The sequence below is a fragment of the Salvelinus fontinalis genome, chromosome 28 (assembly GCF_029448725.1).
Source record: "Salvelinus fontinalis isolate EN_2023a chromosome 28, ASM2944872v1, whole genome shotgun sequence".
NCBI classification, from domain to species: domain Eukaryota; kingdom Metazoa; phylum Chordata; class Actinopteri; order Salmoniformes; family Salmonidae; genus Salvelinus; species Salvelinus fontinalis.
Genome location: NC_074692.1, coordinates 10,787,882 through 10,802,578, shown reverse-complemented (window position 1 = coordinate 10,802,578; position 14,697 = coordinate 10,787,882). Strand labels below are relative to the sequence as shown.

Genomic DNA, 14,697 nt, shown 5'->3' with positions numbered 1-14,697 from the left:
GCCTATTGTATCTTTGTTGATCCCTGAAACTGTCATATGTCAACGTCTACAGAGCAAAGTTCAGTACCTGCCTGTCAGGCAATATTATCCCTGTCTCTGACGTGTTCATCCTGCCCAGCAACACCTCATGTGATAACTATTCAAATATTCTTCCACCCTCTGGCACATTACAGGTTTTTTTATCGCTTTGGTACTACTTTTACAAGTACGCAGCCAGTCTTACTTTCAAAACCTTTCATTGTGCATTGTGCATTTTGTATGTAGACATCTTTGTGAGGCTGGTTGGATGTACTGCCAAATTCTCTAAAACAATGTTGTATGGTAGAGAAATGAACATTCAATTCTCTGGCAACAGCTCTGGTGGACATTCTTGCAGTCAGCATGCCAATTGCACGATCCCTCAAAACTTGATACATCTGTGGTATTGTGTTGTGTGACAAAACTGCATGTTTTAAAGTGGCATTTTATTTACAGCTCAAGCTGCACCTGTGTAATGATCATGCTGTTTAATCAGCTTCTTGATATGCCACACCTGTCAAGTGGCAAAGGGGAAATGCTCACTAAATGGGATGTAAGAAATAAGTATGTAAAATTTTCAGATTTTTTATTTCAGCTCATGAAACATGGCACCAACACTTTACAGGTTGCGTTTATATATTTGTTCAGTGTATAATGAGGACATTGGTGTAACAACCAAAACACAACATAATATCTTCTACATTTTGTTATTTTAACAACCAATAGCAAAAAATGTAAGATACATGTTTTTTTTTTAATCATTTGAATGTAGTATGCTACAGTACTGTAAATTACAGTACATTATACCTTTTTCACATTAGACAATACACATGCATTACCCATAAAAATCTACTGTCACATTTCCATTATTTTTTATCCCATTTGTGGTCAAAGGTTTGATCATTGAATTAATCTTTCACAAGCATTGATGCAAAAAAAAGATATATTGTTCAGATATCATTACAACATAGGCGTACTGTAATCAAATGAAATAAATGAAAGACAGAATGTTTAACAGGCACTAGTTTGAATCAAGGCTGTCTTGAGCATTTGGCCATAGCTTATCATCAACATTGCAGTAAATGTCTTCATTGTTCATGCACTTGTGGAAAAAACTTTTGGCATGTTCGAATCCAAGCCTGGCAGATCTGGATTGAAATCATTGCAAACCTCATCCACGGCCTGAAGGAGGGTGGTACGCTCATGGAGATGGAAATCATAAATCTTCCACCTGTATTGTAAATGCTTATTGTATTTTACAGTATTGTATTGTACTTATGCATTGTACATGTCCTGTACGTGCTCAGTTCATAACAGCATTATACTAGCAACACCAGAACTGTGGGTTCGATTCCCACTGGATTCACATACCCAAATGTTACATAAATGGTATATATTACGGTATTACAGTACTGTATTGGCCAATGCAATTAAAGCAGTGTGAACCCCCACACAGTCAGATTAAGTAATAGTAAAATGTATTTTAACAAAAGAGAAGAGAATCATATCAAAAGTAATGTGAGCATTGCATTGTGAAAGGGAATTCCTTTATATGAACATGTTTTGTAACTCGATCATCAAGTTTGCAAGCGACACAACAGTAGTAGGCTTGATCACCAACAACGACGAGACAGCTTATATGGAGGAGGTGAGGGCACTCGGAGTGTGGTGTCAAAAAACCACCTCTCACTCAACGTCAACAAAACAAAAGAGATGGTTGTAGACTTCAGGAAACAGCAGAGGGAGCACCCAACTATCCACATCGATGGGACAGCATGGGAGAAGGTGGAACGTTTTAAGTTCCTCGGCATACATATCACGGACAAACTGAAATGGTTCAACCACACAGACAGTGTGGTGAAGAAGGCCCAACAGCGTCTCTTCAACCTCAGGAGGCTGAAGAAATGTGGCTTGTCACCTAAAACCCTCACCAACTGTTACAGATGCACAATTGAGAGCATCCTGTCGGGCTGTATCACCGCCTGGTACGGCAACTGCACCGCCCACAACCGCAGGGCTCTCCAGAGGGTGGTGCGGTCTGCACAACGCATCACCGGGGGCAAACTACCTGCCCTCCAGGACACCTAGAGCACCCAACCACCCGAGCCACTGCCTGTTCACCTCGCTACCATCCAGTAGGCGAGGTCAGTACAGGTGCATCAAAGCTGGGACCGAGAGACTGAAAAAAAAAATAGCTTCTATCTCAAGGCCATCAGACTGTTAAACTGCCATCACTAATACAGAGAGGCTGCTGCCTACAGTGGCTTGCAAAAGTATTCACCCCCCTTGGCATTTCTACTATTTTGTTGCTGTAACGTCTGCTTCCCACTCACACTCTCAAACACGTAGATCCCTTAAACGCAACTCACTTTCCAGCCCACTTTCCAGCTCACACTCTCAAACACATAGATCCCCTGAACGCAGCTCACTCTCCAGATCCCAATCACCTGAATTCTGATCACCTGTTCACACACCTGTATGTCATTATCACACACTATTTAGTTCAAGTCTTTGTACCCCATCATTGTGAGGTATTGTTTGTTTTGTGACACAATTCTATTCGGCGCGCTGTTTTTCCTGTATTTTAATCCTCCCGTGTATGATCGTTTTGGCTGCCTCACTAACGACTCCTTTTGCCTATTCCCTGTCTGTACCTATCAGATTTCCTGTTATCAACCTATTGCCTGATCTCCTGGACGACGTTACTAGCCTTTTCCTTGCCTGTTGCCTTTTTGGACCCCATGTGTATGACCTTCTGCCTGCCCATGGACCCAGCTACCTGCCTCCTCCTGAGGTCATTTACAATAAACACCTACTGCGCCCTGTGCTTGAAACCAGCTCTCTGTCTCCCATCATGTTCATTACAGTTGCCTTACAAACTGGAATTAAAATAGATTTGAGGCGGTTGTATCATTTGATTTACACAACATGTCTACCACTTTGAAGATGCAAAATATTTGTAATTGTGAAACAAGCAAGAAATAAGACAAAAAAACTGAACTTGAGCATGCATAACTATTCACCCCCCAAAGTCAATACTTTGTAGAGCCACCTTTTGCAGCAATTACAGCTGCAAGTCTCTTGGGGTATGTCTCTATAAGCTTGGCACATCTAGCCACTGCAATTTTTGCCCATTTTTCAAGGCAAAACTGCTCCAGCACCTTCAAGTTGGATGGGTTCTGCTGCTGTACAGCAATCTTTAAGTCATACCACAGATTCTCAATTGGATCGAGGTCTAGGCTTTAACTAGGCCATTCCAAGACATTTAAATGTTTCCCCTTACACCACCCGAGTGTTGCTTTAGCAGTATGCCTAGGGTCATTGTCCTGCTGGAAGGTGAACCTCCGTCCCAGTCTCAACTCTCTGGAAGACTGGAACAGGTTTCCCTCAAGAATTTCCCTGTATTTAGCGCCATCCATCACCCCTTCAATTCTGACCAGTTTCCCAGTCCCTGTCGATGAAAAACATCCCCACAGAATGAGGGGATGTGTTCTCGGGGTGATGAGAGGTGTTGGGTTTGCGCCAGACATAGCGTTTTCCTTGATGGACAAAAAGCTAAATTTTTGTCTCATCTGACCAGAGTACCTTCTTCGATATGTTTGGGGAGTCTCCCACATGCCTTTTGGCGAACACCAAAGATGTTTGCCATTTTTTTCTTTAACCTCTCTACGAGTAAGGCTAGTTTCCTGAATTTCTACCTGTCTGATGTGCCCAAAGTAAACTGCCTGTTACTCAGGCCCAGAAGCTAGGATATGCATATAATAGAATTCGTATAATTGGATAGAAAACACTCTGAAGTTTCTAAAACTGTTAAAATAATGTCTGTGAGTATAACAGAACTGATATAGCAGGCGAAAACCAGAGGAAAATAGATCCGTTAAAAAAAACATCTATATATTTTTTTTTGGAGCTCCGAATTACTTCCAATGCAATGCTATTGAAAGATCTAATTTCCGCCTCCCAGATTGCAATTCCTATGGCTTCCAGTAGATGTCAACAGTCTTTATTTTAGGCTTGTTTTTTTAATGAAGAAGCATTTGTAGTCTTTCCAAGTTGAGCGTCAGGGCAAAAGTAGTCTTTTTGCGCTAGTGAACATCGTTCTTCGTTCTTTTCCTTTGCTATTGAACTTAGTAATCTCCGTCTGAAATGTTATTCTTTATTTAGATATTAGACAACCTGAGGATTAATAAAAAACATGCTTTGACTCGTTTGGACGAACTTTGCTGGTAACTTTTTGGAATCCTTTGTATTCATGTTGATGGACTGGATTATTGAATTCAAGGGCGCCAACTAAACAGCATTTTTGGGATATAAAGAAGGACTTTATCGAACAAAACGACCATTCATTGTGTAGCTGGGACCCTTGGGATTGCAAACAGAGGAAGATCTTCAAAAGTAAGTGATTTATTTTATCGCTATTTGTTATTTCGTGACGCCTGTGCTGGTTTGGAAAATATGCTAATGTCAGGCGCTGTCCTCAGACAATCGAATGCTATGCTTTTGCCGTAAAGCCTTTTTGAAATCTGACAACGCAGTTCGATTACCAAGATTCTAAATTAAAGATTCATGTATGACACTTGTATTTTCATGAATGTTAAATATTACGATTTTGTATTTTGAATTTGGCGTGCTCCGATTTCACCGGATGTTGTCGAATTTGATCCCGCTAGCGGGATCTCCGCACTAAGTTAAGCAATGGCTTTTTTCTGGCCACTCTTTCGAAAAGCCCAGCTCTGTGGAATGTACAGCTTAAAGTGGTCCTAAGGACAGATACCCCAATCTCCGCTGTGGAGCTTTGCAGCTCCTTCAGGGTTATCTTTGGTCTCTTTGTTGCCACTCTGATCAATGCCCTCATTGCCTGGTCCATGAGTTTTGGTGGGCGACCCTCTCTTGGCAGGTTTGTTGTGGTACCATATTCTTTCCTTTTTTTAATAATGGATTTAATGGTGCTCCGTGGGATGTTCAAAGTTTCAGAAATGTTTTAATAACCCAACCCTGACCTGTACTTCTCCACAACTTTGTTCCTGACCTGTTTGGAGAGCTTCTTGGTCTTCATAGTGCCGCTTGCTTGGTAGTGCCGCTTGCTTGGTGGTGCCGCTTGCTTAGTGGTGTTGCAGACTCTGGGGCCTTTCAGAACAGGTGTATATATACTGAGATCATGTGACAGATAATGTGAAACTTAGATTGCACACAGGTGGACTTAATTTAACTAATTATGTGGCTTCTGAAAGTAATTTTTTTGCACCAGATCTTATTTAGGGGCTTCATAGCAAAGGACTGAATAAATATGCACGCACCACTTTTCCGTAAAAAAATAAAAAAAACATCTGAAGTTCTTTTTTCATTTCACTTTTTTGTGTATGTCCATTACATGAAATCGAAATAAAAATCAATTTAAATTACAGGTTGTAATGCAACAAAATAGGAAAAACGCCAAGGGGGTGAATACTTTTGCTAGGCACTGTACATACAGCCTTGAAATAATTGGCCGCTCTAATAACTTTACATATCTTGCATCAAATCAAATCAAATTGTATTTGTCACATGCGCTGAATACAACAAGTGGAAACTTTACCGTGAAATTGTCACGCCCTGACCTTAGTTTTCTATATTTCTGTATTATTTTGGTCTGGTCAGGGTGTGACGAGGGTGGGTATGTGTGTTTTGTCTTGTCTATGGTTTTTGTGTATCTATGGGGATTTTGTATGTCTAGGTAATGTAGGTTTATGGTGGCCTAAATTGGTTCCCAATCAGAGGCAGCTGTTTATTGTTGTCTCTGATTGGGGATCCTATTTAGGTTGCCATTTTCCATTTAGGTTTTTGTGGGTAGTTGTCTATGTGGAGTTGCATGTCAGCACTCAATCTATTTAGCTTCGTTTTTGTTACTTTGTTAGTTTGTTCAGTGTTCTTCCTTTATTAAAGAAAGAATGTATTCATATCACGCTGCGCCTTGGTCTCCTCAATACGGCGGACGTGACAGAAATGCTTACTTACAAGCCCTTAACCAACAATGCAGTTCAAGAAGAAGAAAATATTTACCAAGTAGACAAATAAAAAGTATAATAATATAATATATGCTTGGGGTGACTCAGTTACACCAGCTCTGTCAGGAGGAATTGGCCAAATTTACCCAACTTATTGTGGGTAGCTTGTGGAAGGTTACCCAAAACGTTTGACCCAAGTTAAACAATTTAAAGGCGATGCTACCAAATACTAATTGAGTGTATGTACATTTCTGACCCACTGGGAATGTGATGAAAGAAATAAAAGCTGAAATAAATCATTCTCTCTACTATTATTCTGACATTTCACTTTCTTCACTTTACTTAGATTTGTGTGTATGAGGTAGTTGTTGTGGAATTGTTAGATTACTTGTTAGATATTGCTAGAACTAGAAGCACAAGCATTTCACTACACTCGCAATAACATCTGCTAACCATGTGTATGTGACCAATAAAATTACATTTGATTTGAATGTGAAACGTATTTCTCGATGAAACAGTGACTCTATGATTTTGTGTGTTGTACATAGTCAATTGAAAATGTGCGTAGAGTTTTGAAACAACTGCTTTTTTGATCTGTTTTGAGTTTTGTACTAATGGACCCCGTACTTGTGAAAAAAGCTATTACTAAGATAATGTTTATTGCCATTATGATTCAGAGGTTTTAAGTTACACATACATGATACACATGATGTGCATGTACGTATGCTGTGCATTGTTGATGTTATTGTTAAAAAACTCTACTGTTATTGCACACTTCAATGGTTTAAAATAGGGGATAGTGGGTCATTGAGATGCGTTTGGAAATGAGAAGCTTTGGGGAAATATTTATTCACAGAGCAGATGATGGAGCTATCTGAATGTGGTCACCAGGTGGGGGTGTTGTTTAAGCTATTTTTTTGTTTCCACAGGAAATAGGATAAGATGCTAGTGACCAATAGCAAGAGTCCAGCAACACACATTCTTCACCTGGGCCTCCAAGTCCTGCTTCTGCCCAAAGTGGCACACAAAGCCTGTCTACCAACAACAGAAAACATGATTAGATCCGAGGAGTTAGAATGCAAGATTCACAACAACAGCCACAACAGTACAACGTAACCACAGTATAAACTGTAGCCTAGTCTTACTATGCCAGTGAAGAACCTTGACCAGTGAACTTACCCATCCACCTTTGTGCCTAATCTCTGGACAGATGACCCTCTCCACATAACCACCCACACACTCCTTAAACTGAGGCACAATTCCGTCCATGCCACTCTCGCACATACACAGACAGCACAGCGTTCCAGGCCACGTCTCGCCGCCGTCCTCCGGGGGTTGGTGGGTGCAAAGTGCTCGTCTAGGATGGCGGTGAGCATGAGCAGGCTGAGATCTGAGTCACATCCTGGAAGACGCGTGGCCAGCCCATGAAGAAGATGGGGAACCTAATGAGCAGCTGGTCCCCAGCATGGCGCAGGGCTGCTGCTGTGGCTGTAGCGGGTGGCCCTACGTGGCCGTCGGGCCCTGCGGTCACATAGTTGATGTAGTCATGTAACATCAGATAGGCCTCTCGTACCAGGGGGTCAGGCCTGTTTATACCACTCCTGCTCAATAGCCCCTCTGACTGATCCATCGCCTCTGGCTGACTGACTCCCTGTTGCAAATCACAAAGCTGTGACTTGCAAAAAAGCAGTGGTCCGGGCACAGATAAACAGTCCCTATGCCAAGTAGCCCTCATCCATCCTCTTAGTAATGGCAATCCCTAGTACAAGGCTAGAGATCCAGGCACCCTTGAAATTACTAAGAAATGATCAACAACTGCACTGCACATGCTGACCAACAGTGGGTAAAAAACATGTAGCTACCAAAATAATCTTGCCAAATCTCTAACTCCCTAATTTGTTAGACTAATGTCATATTATACATATTGTACAATATTTGAATATACCATATCCTCAAATGTCAACTAGTACAGCAAATGTGCCCGTGTCCAATTAACAACACTAGCAATCGTCAGATAAAGCATTTACAACTCACCCCTTCCTTTCCACCAAAACACAAGCGGTACCAAGACACACACACACCAACAAAAAAAGGAAAAAGAGGAACAGCTGACGGAATAACAGCGGGACCAGAGCAGTCTGTAGTTCAATAGGAGTAGGTCACCACCGGCTCGGCTCGCTGCTGCCTTTAACCAGGCTAAATTTAGAGGCCTTGTTGGAAAATGACACTGAGCTCCTACCTCATATGCACAATCATCAACCCTCTGACACACAGCCCCGTTCCAACACAAGCCGAGTTAAATATAGATCATAGAGAGTATGGGACTCAGTGTAGAAACAGGTTAGCGTTAACAGTCTGTGAGTTCCTGTCGACCGGTGAAGACAGACAGAAAGGGCAGGCCATAATAAATTCAAGTAATCAGTTGATAGGTTTCATCTTTCACTGAGCTATTGCCTTTGAAACCCATTCAGATATGTTTATTTTGGGATTCTGCCCTCATCACAACCAGAGATCATAATTTGATGTTGTGCTGCTTTACAAAGACGTTCCATTATACCGTTTTAGCTCTGGAATATATATCCTGGAAGCTTGTTATTGATGTTTGATTGTGCTATTTTAATTTAGAGATCTGTGATCAATCTCTGCAACACACGCACGTGCGCACACACAGTATTACAATAAACATACATGCACAATCCCACTCTTTCTCATACATACATAGTGTAGAATGTGCTTCTTCCAGTCTGTCAGTAATGTGTGTGATGCTAGTCAGGGGAATGTGGTGAGGAGGCATAGGCTTTAGGAGGTTGGTGCTGCTAAAGGCTTTGCACTACTGACCATTGTTTTCGTCCAATGGGAGTCTGCCAATCTACACATCCATTCCTCCACCTAGGGATATAGGAACAATGATGCCCAGTGAAGTGCAAGGCAATATTCACATGCAAGCACTGGGACTTCCACTAGGGTACAGTGCTGTGTCACTGAACAGAATTTAGGCTTGTGAGTTGCAGTCAGTATTTGTTTGAACTGAAAAGTATGGTTTTGGAATACTGTAGATGTGTTATTTCTGATTGAAATAACAGAGATCAGGAAATGTTTTACTTTGTACTCTGTGCCCTACAGCTCTGTCTATACGACCTGTTTACACTAGGGCCTAGGCACCAGAGATAAGGAAACAACAATAATCATCTCTAACACATTTTCAAGCAATTTGGCTTTGTAGACATTTCTAGTGATTATGCAGATTGTCTGTTGTTTTAAAGAGAGGAAAAGCAGGGTGTTGTTATTGCTACAGTGTATGGTTTCATGACACACTCGTTAAATGTTTGTGTGTGGATCTCCACTGGCATGTGAGTGTTAACTATCTATTCACACTTTAATCTGATGGAGCACTCGGGGACCAATCAAATGCACTCCACATGACATTTACTACTGTTTACTCCACTGATTAATAATCTACGACAAAGACATGCTCAAGTGGCACCAGTAGCAGCTCTGTGTGTTTGCCCATCTGGTACATACATTGGGAATGTGCATGCAGAAGTAGATATGGAAAACCCCAAGAACCCTCATCCACCCCCATAGATAGATGCGAGAGAGAGAGAGAGAGAGAGAGAGAGAGAGAGAGAGAGAGAGAGAGAGAGAGAGAGAGAGAGAGAGAGAGAGAGAGAGAGAGAGAGAGAGAGAGAGAGAGAGAGAGAGAGAGAGAGAGAGAGAGAGAGAGAGAGAGAGAGAGAGAGAGAGAGAGAGAGAGAGAGAGAGAGAGAGAGAGAGAGAGAGAGAGAGAGAGAGAGAGAGAGAGAAAGAGAGCTGAATTGCAGGTGCAACATATTTTCTGAATATCAAAATGAGAAAATGTTATAACATTACAGTGAGTGTGTAACATGGCTACCCTCTCCTCATAGAGGAGTCCGGGTGCAGGGGAAGTGACATCGTTGATAGTACCTGCTATCAGGGCTCTCATATGTTCATGTGGCAACATCTGCAGTGGGGAACTTTCTGTCTAGAGTTTTACGGTAGGCTACGGGGCCCTTTGAAGTTGGTTCAGTCGCAGACAGGGAAAGCAAAGTGTTTAAACAGATGACAGAAAATACACTCTGACAGTTTCATCTGACAAGCTGATTACAAGTGAACTGCTTCCCAACGCCAGCTTTAGTCGGAAGCTAAAGTAGTTGAGAGTATGTGAGTATGTTACGTACTGCAGTTTCTTTGACCTTGGTAGAACAAGGATTTGTACTGTTTAGTCTTTCTCATACAGTACATCTTACACCTGATTGAGTGTAAAAACCGTCTCCTCCTTTTCCAAAAGAATCACAGGATATTGTGGAAACACCCTGCAAGTTATGCCCTTTAGATGGTTGATTCCTCTTGTGAAGTCTGCAAAAACACAAACTGTTTTTGCCCTATTCATTAGGACAATATACTTAATCCATCCTGTCTGTCTGTTATCTTTAAATCCGTAAGTACGTATATATATCAGTGTTCAGGAAGTTTCTTATCAATACCTACAGAGAACTTGAAACAATTGGACGTTTTTTGCCTTTTCTATAAAAACACTGCTCAATATAAATCTCCAAGGTGACTGAGAAAGGTAAAATGAGACACACAAATGAAAAAACACCCCCTCTTTACCTTTATCCACCCACCCCCACTCAAACAACCACACAACTGATGCTGATCTTCCCGCCTCTATTGTATGAGCCTCCAATCCCCCTCACAGAGGGGGGGCTTGGCGGAAAGATGAGGAAATTGCTCTGATTTTGCCGGTAATTGAAAACACCTATACCACCCTGTGTCCCTATCTCTACCTGACCTCAAACATCCCCACCCCTCTACCTCCCATGTTACTGCCTTTTATTCCAAAGCAGTCTTAATGGCTCACATACCCCAACCTGTCCTCTGTCTCCCACCGGACTGAATTGATGCAAACGATTGGGGCCCATTTAGTGTCTGGAGGAGAGGTGACCCATTTGTGTTGTGTGCCCTGCTGTCTCCCACCCCACCTACATTCCCCCAATTGCAGGTATTGATGCTCCGCCATTGTTTCCCCCTCTGCCCAGGGGGTAGAGTGGTTTGGAGGAAATTGGGGGACCCCTCAGGCGTAGATGGCGTTTATTGATTTCTGCCTTCCCTTCCTATTTTTCTTTTCAGATACCAAGCCAAATCTGAGGAGGTGTTTGCAGTTAAGTGGCATCATTCTGGGTTCTGTACTGTAGATGCAGAAGCCACAATTTCTTCATGCTGGGACGATGACAATAGAGAGATGAATGTGTCTTTCTGAATGGTTGTCTGTCTGTGATCGCTGTCTGACTGGGTCTCTGTGCTTCTGAAGTTAACTTCAACACTCTTCTCATTTGTCTTCATAAAGGTTTTTATTTTTATTTTTTAATTTCACCTTTATTTAACCAGGTAAGCTAGTTGAGAACAAGTTCTCATTTACAACTGCAACCTAGCCAAGATAAAGCAAAGCAGTGCGACACAAACAACAACACAGTTACACATGGAATAAACAAGCGTACAGTCAATAACACAATAGAAAAAAAAGAAAGTCTATATACAGTGTGTGCAAATGGCGTGAGGAGGTAAGGCAACAAATAGGCCATAGTAGCGAAGTAATTACAATTTAGCAAATTAACACTGGGGTGATAGATGAGCAGATGGTGATGTGCAATACTGGTGTGCAAAAGAGCAGAAAAGTAAATACAAAAAATATGGGGATGAGGTAGGTAGATTGGGTGAGCTATTTGCAGATGGGCTATGTACAGCTGCAGCGATCAGTTAGCTGCTCAGATAGCTGATGTTTAAAGTTAGTGAGAGAAATAAAAGTCTCCAGCTTCAGCGATTTTTGCAATTCGTTCCAGTCATTGGCTGCCAGAGAACTGGAAGGAAAGGCTGCCAAAGGAGGTATTGGCTTTGGGGGTGACCAGTGAAATATACCTGCTGGAGTGGTGCTACGGGGGGGTGTTGTTATCGTGACCAGTGAGCTGAGATAAGGCGGCGCTTTACCTAGCATAGACTTATAGATGACCTGGAGCCAGTGGGTCTGGTGACGAATGTGTAGCGAGGGCCAACCGACTAGAGCATACAGGTCGCAGTGGTCGGTGGTATAAGGGTATGCTGGTGAACATTATACAAGTTAATTGTCACACCCTGACCTTAGAGATCCTTTTTATTCTCTATTTTGGTTAGGTCAGGGAGTGACTAGGGTGGGCAATCTATGTGTTCTATTTCTTTGTTGGCGTGGTATGGTTCCCAATCAGAGGCAGCTGTCTATCGTTGTCTCTGATTGGGGATCATACTTAGGCAGCCTGTTTTCCACCTTAGTTTGTGGGATCTTGATTTTGTTAGTTGCTGTATAGCCTGCAGAATTTTACGTTTGTTTTGTATTTTGTTGGGTTTTGGTGTTCATTTTAAATTAGAAGTAAGATGTTCACCTACCACGCTGCGCCTTGGTCTAATTCATCTAACGAGCGTAACATTATTATTCCCCGAGTATAACTAACATTAGGAACATCTTCCTAATATTGAGTTGCACCCCGCCCCCCCCCCTTTGGCCTCAGAATAGCCTCAATTCATTGGGGCATGGACTCTACATGGTGTCCAAAGCGTTCCACAGGGATGCTGGCCCATTTTGACTCCAAAACTTCCACCAGCTGTGTCAAGTTGTCTGGATGTCTTTTGGGTGGTGGACCGTTCTTGATATACACAGGAAACTGTAGAGCAGAAAACCCTGCCACCTACTAACATACCCCTTTCAAAGCACTTAAATCTTTTGTCTTTCCCATTCACCCTCTGAATGACACACATACACAATCCATGTCTTAGTTGTCTCCTCCCCTTCATCTAAACTGTTTGAAGTGGATTTAACAAGTGACATCAATAAGAGATCATAGCATTCACCTGGTCAGTCTATTTAATGGAAAGAGCATAATATTAGTGATGTCAGTGGAGACTGCTGAGGGGAGGACAGCTCATAATAATGGCTGGAATGGAGTCCATGGAATGGCATCAACCACATAGAAACCACATGTTTGATATGTTTGATACCATTACATTGACTCCATTCCAGCCATTATTATGAGCCATCCCACCCTCAGCAGCCTCCACAGGGTGATGTATGCATCTCAGATATGTTGAGTTCTATGGAGGACGGTAAATTATGTGGATAGAATACAGTGTTGAGGTCAAGGTCAGGTTAAGGTAGAGTGGGTGCTGAGCTTCCTAAAGTGGTCAACTTTTATCCAAGTGTTCTCTATCTATTAGCCTGCATTAGCAGTTAGATCCATTGGACCCACCAGCTCTAAACCTCTCCTTCACCTCCTAAGCCATTCTAAACCTGGATGAATTTAGCAAGCTATTAAAATGTAAAACAATCTCTATCAATGTGCTAGGACCTGGGCATACAGAAATAGAGCTGAGAGGATGTTCTGTTCATTGTTGTGAAGGAGGGGTGAGAGTTGACTCTCCTGTGGAATATGAGCTGCCTCTCCATACCAATAACTCCCTCTCACTGTCAGACCTGTGACATGATGAGAGCTCACCCACTGGAATATGTATCAGTCTCAACTAGCATTCTCTGCCTGCTCTTCACCACATTAACATGCTCACACACACACACACACACACACACACACACACACACACACACACACACACACACACACACACACACACACACACACACACACACACACACACACACACACACACACACACACACACACACACACACACTCTCTCTCTCTCTCTCTCTCTCTCTCGCTCTCTCTCACACACGCACCCACACAGTCAAGGACAAGGGGGATATGTGTGAGTACCTGCTATCTGTATTTGAGATAATGAGATAAAAATTCTAATTGTGTAAGACAAAGAACTAGCAGAGTGCTGCATTAGTAGATGCTTACAAAAACACCAAAGTAATTACATGAATTTAGAATAGGTTTTTATTTTTCATTTTTCAGTTACTCTCACAGTTTTGTTTCTCACCTCCATATTTTTGTGCGTTCCCATATGAACTACTGCTTGCTTTTTGCCCTTTAATCCTTCCTATCGATCATATAGGCCAGAGGTTCCCAAACATTCAACCTCCAGCTGCGTAGCCCCTCTAGCACGAGAGTCAGCGCATTCTCAAATGTTGTTTTTTGCCATCATTGTAAGCCTGCCACACACACACTATACGATACATTTATTACACATAAGAATGTGTCTGAGTTTTTGTCACAACCCGGCTCGTGGGAAGTGACAAAGATCTCTTATAGGACGAGGGCACATATAATAATATAATAATCATCAATCATTTTGCTCTTTATTTAGCCATCTTACATATAAAACCTTATTTGTTCATAACAAAATAGTGAATAACTGTAACGCTCGTCGGATGGATGAGACCAAGGCTACGCAGAGCTAACAAAAAAACAACATCCCACAACCTAAGGTGGCAAAACATGCTGCCTAAGTATGATTCCCAATCAGAGACAACGATAGACAGCTGTCCCTGATTGAAAACCATACCCCGGCCAAAACATAGAAACACAAATCATAGAAATAAAGAACATAGAATGCCCACCCAATCACACCCTGACCAAACCAAATAGAGACATAAAAAGGCTCTCTAAGGTCAGGGCATGACAATAACTCCCCACAGGTTATTGAGAAGGGTGTGCTTGAAAGGATGCACATAACTCTGCAATGTTGG

General features: G+C 42.1%; 1 pseudogene; it reads right to left on the bottom strand.

Annotated features, from left to right (window-relative positions):
• Positions 1-5,928: 5,928 nt before the first annotated feature.
• On the bottom strand, positions 5,929-8,133 carry LOC129826124 (uncharacterized; annotated as a pseudogene).
• Between the last annotated feature and the right edge of the window lie 6,564 nt (positions 8,134-14,697).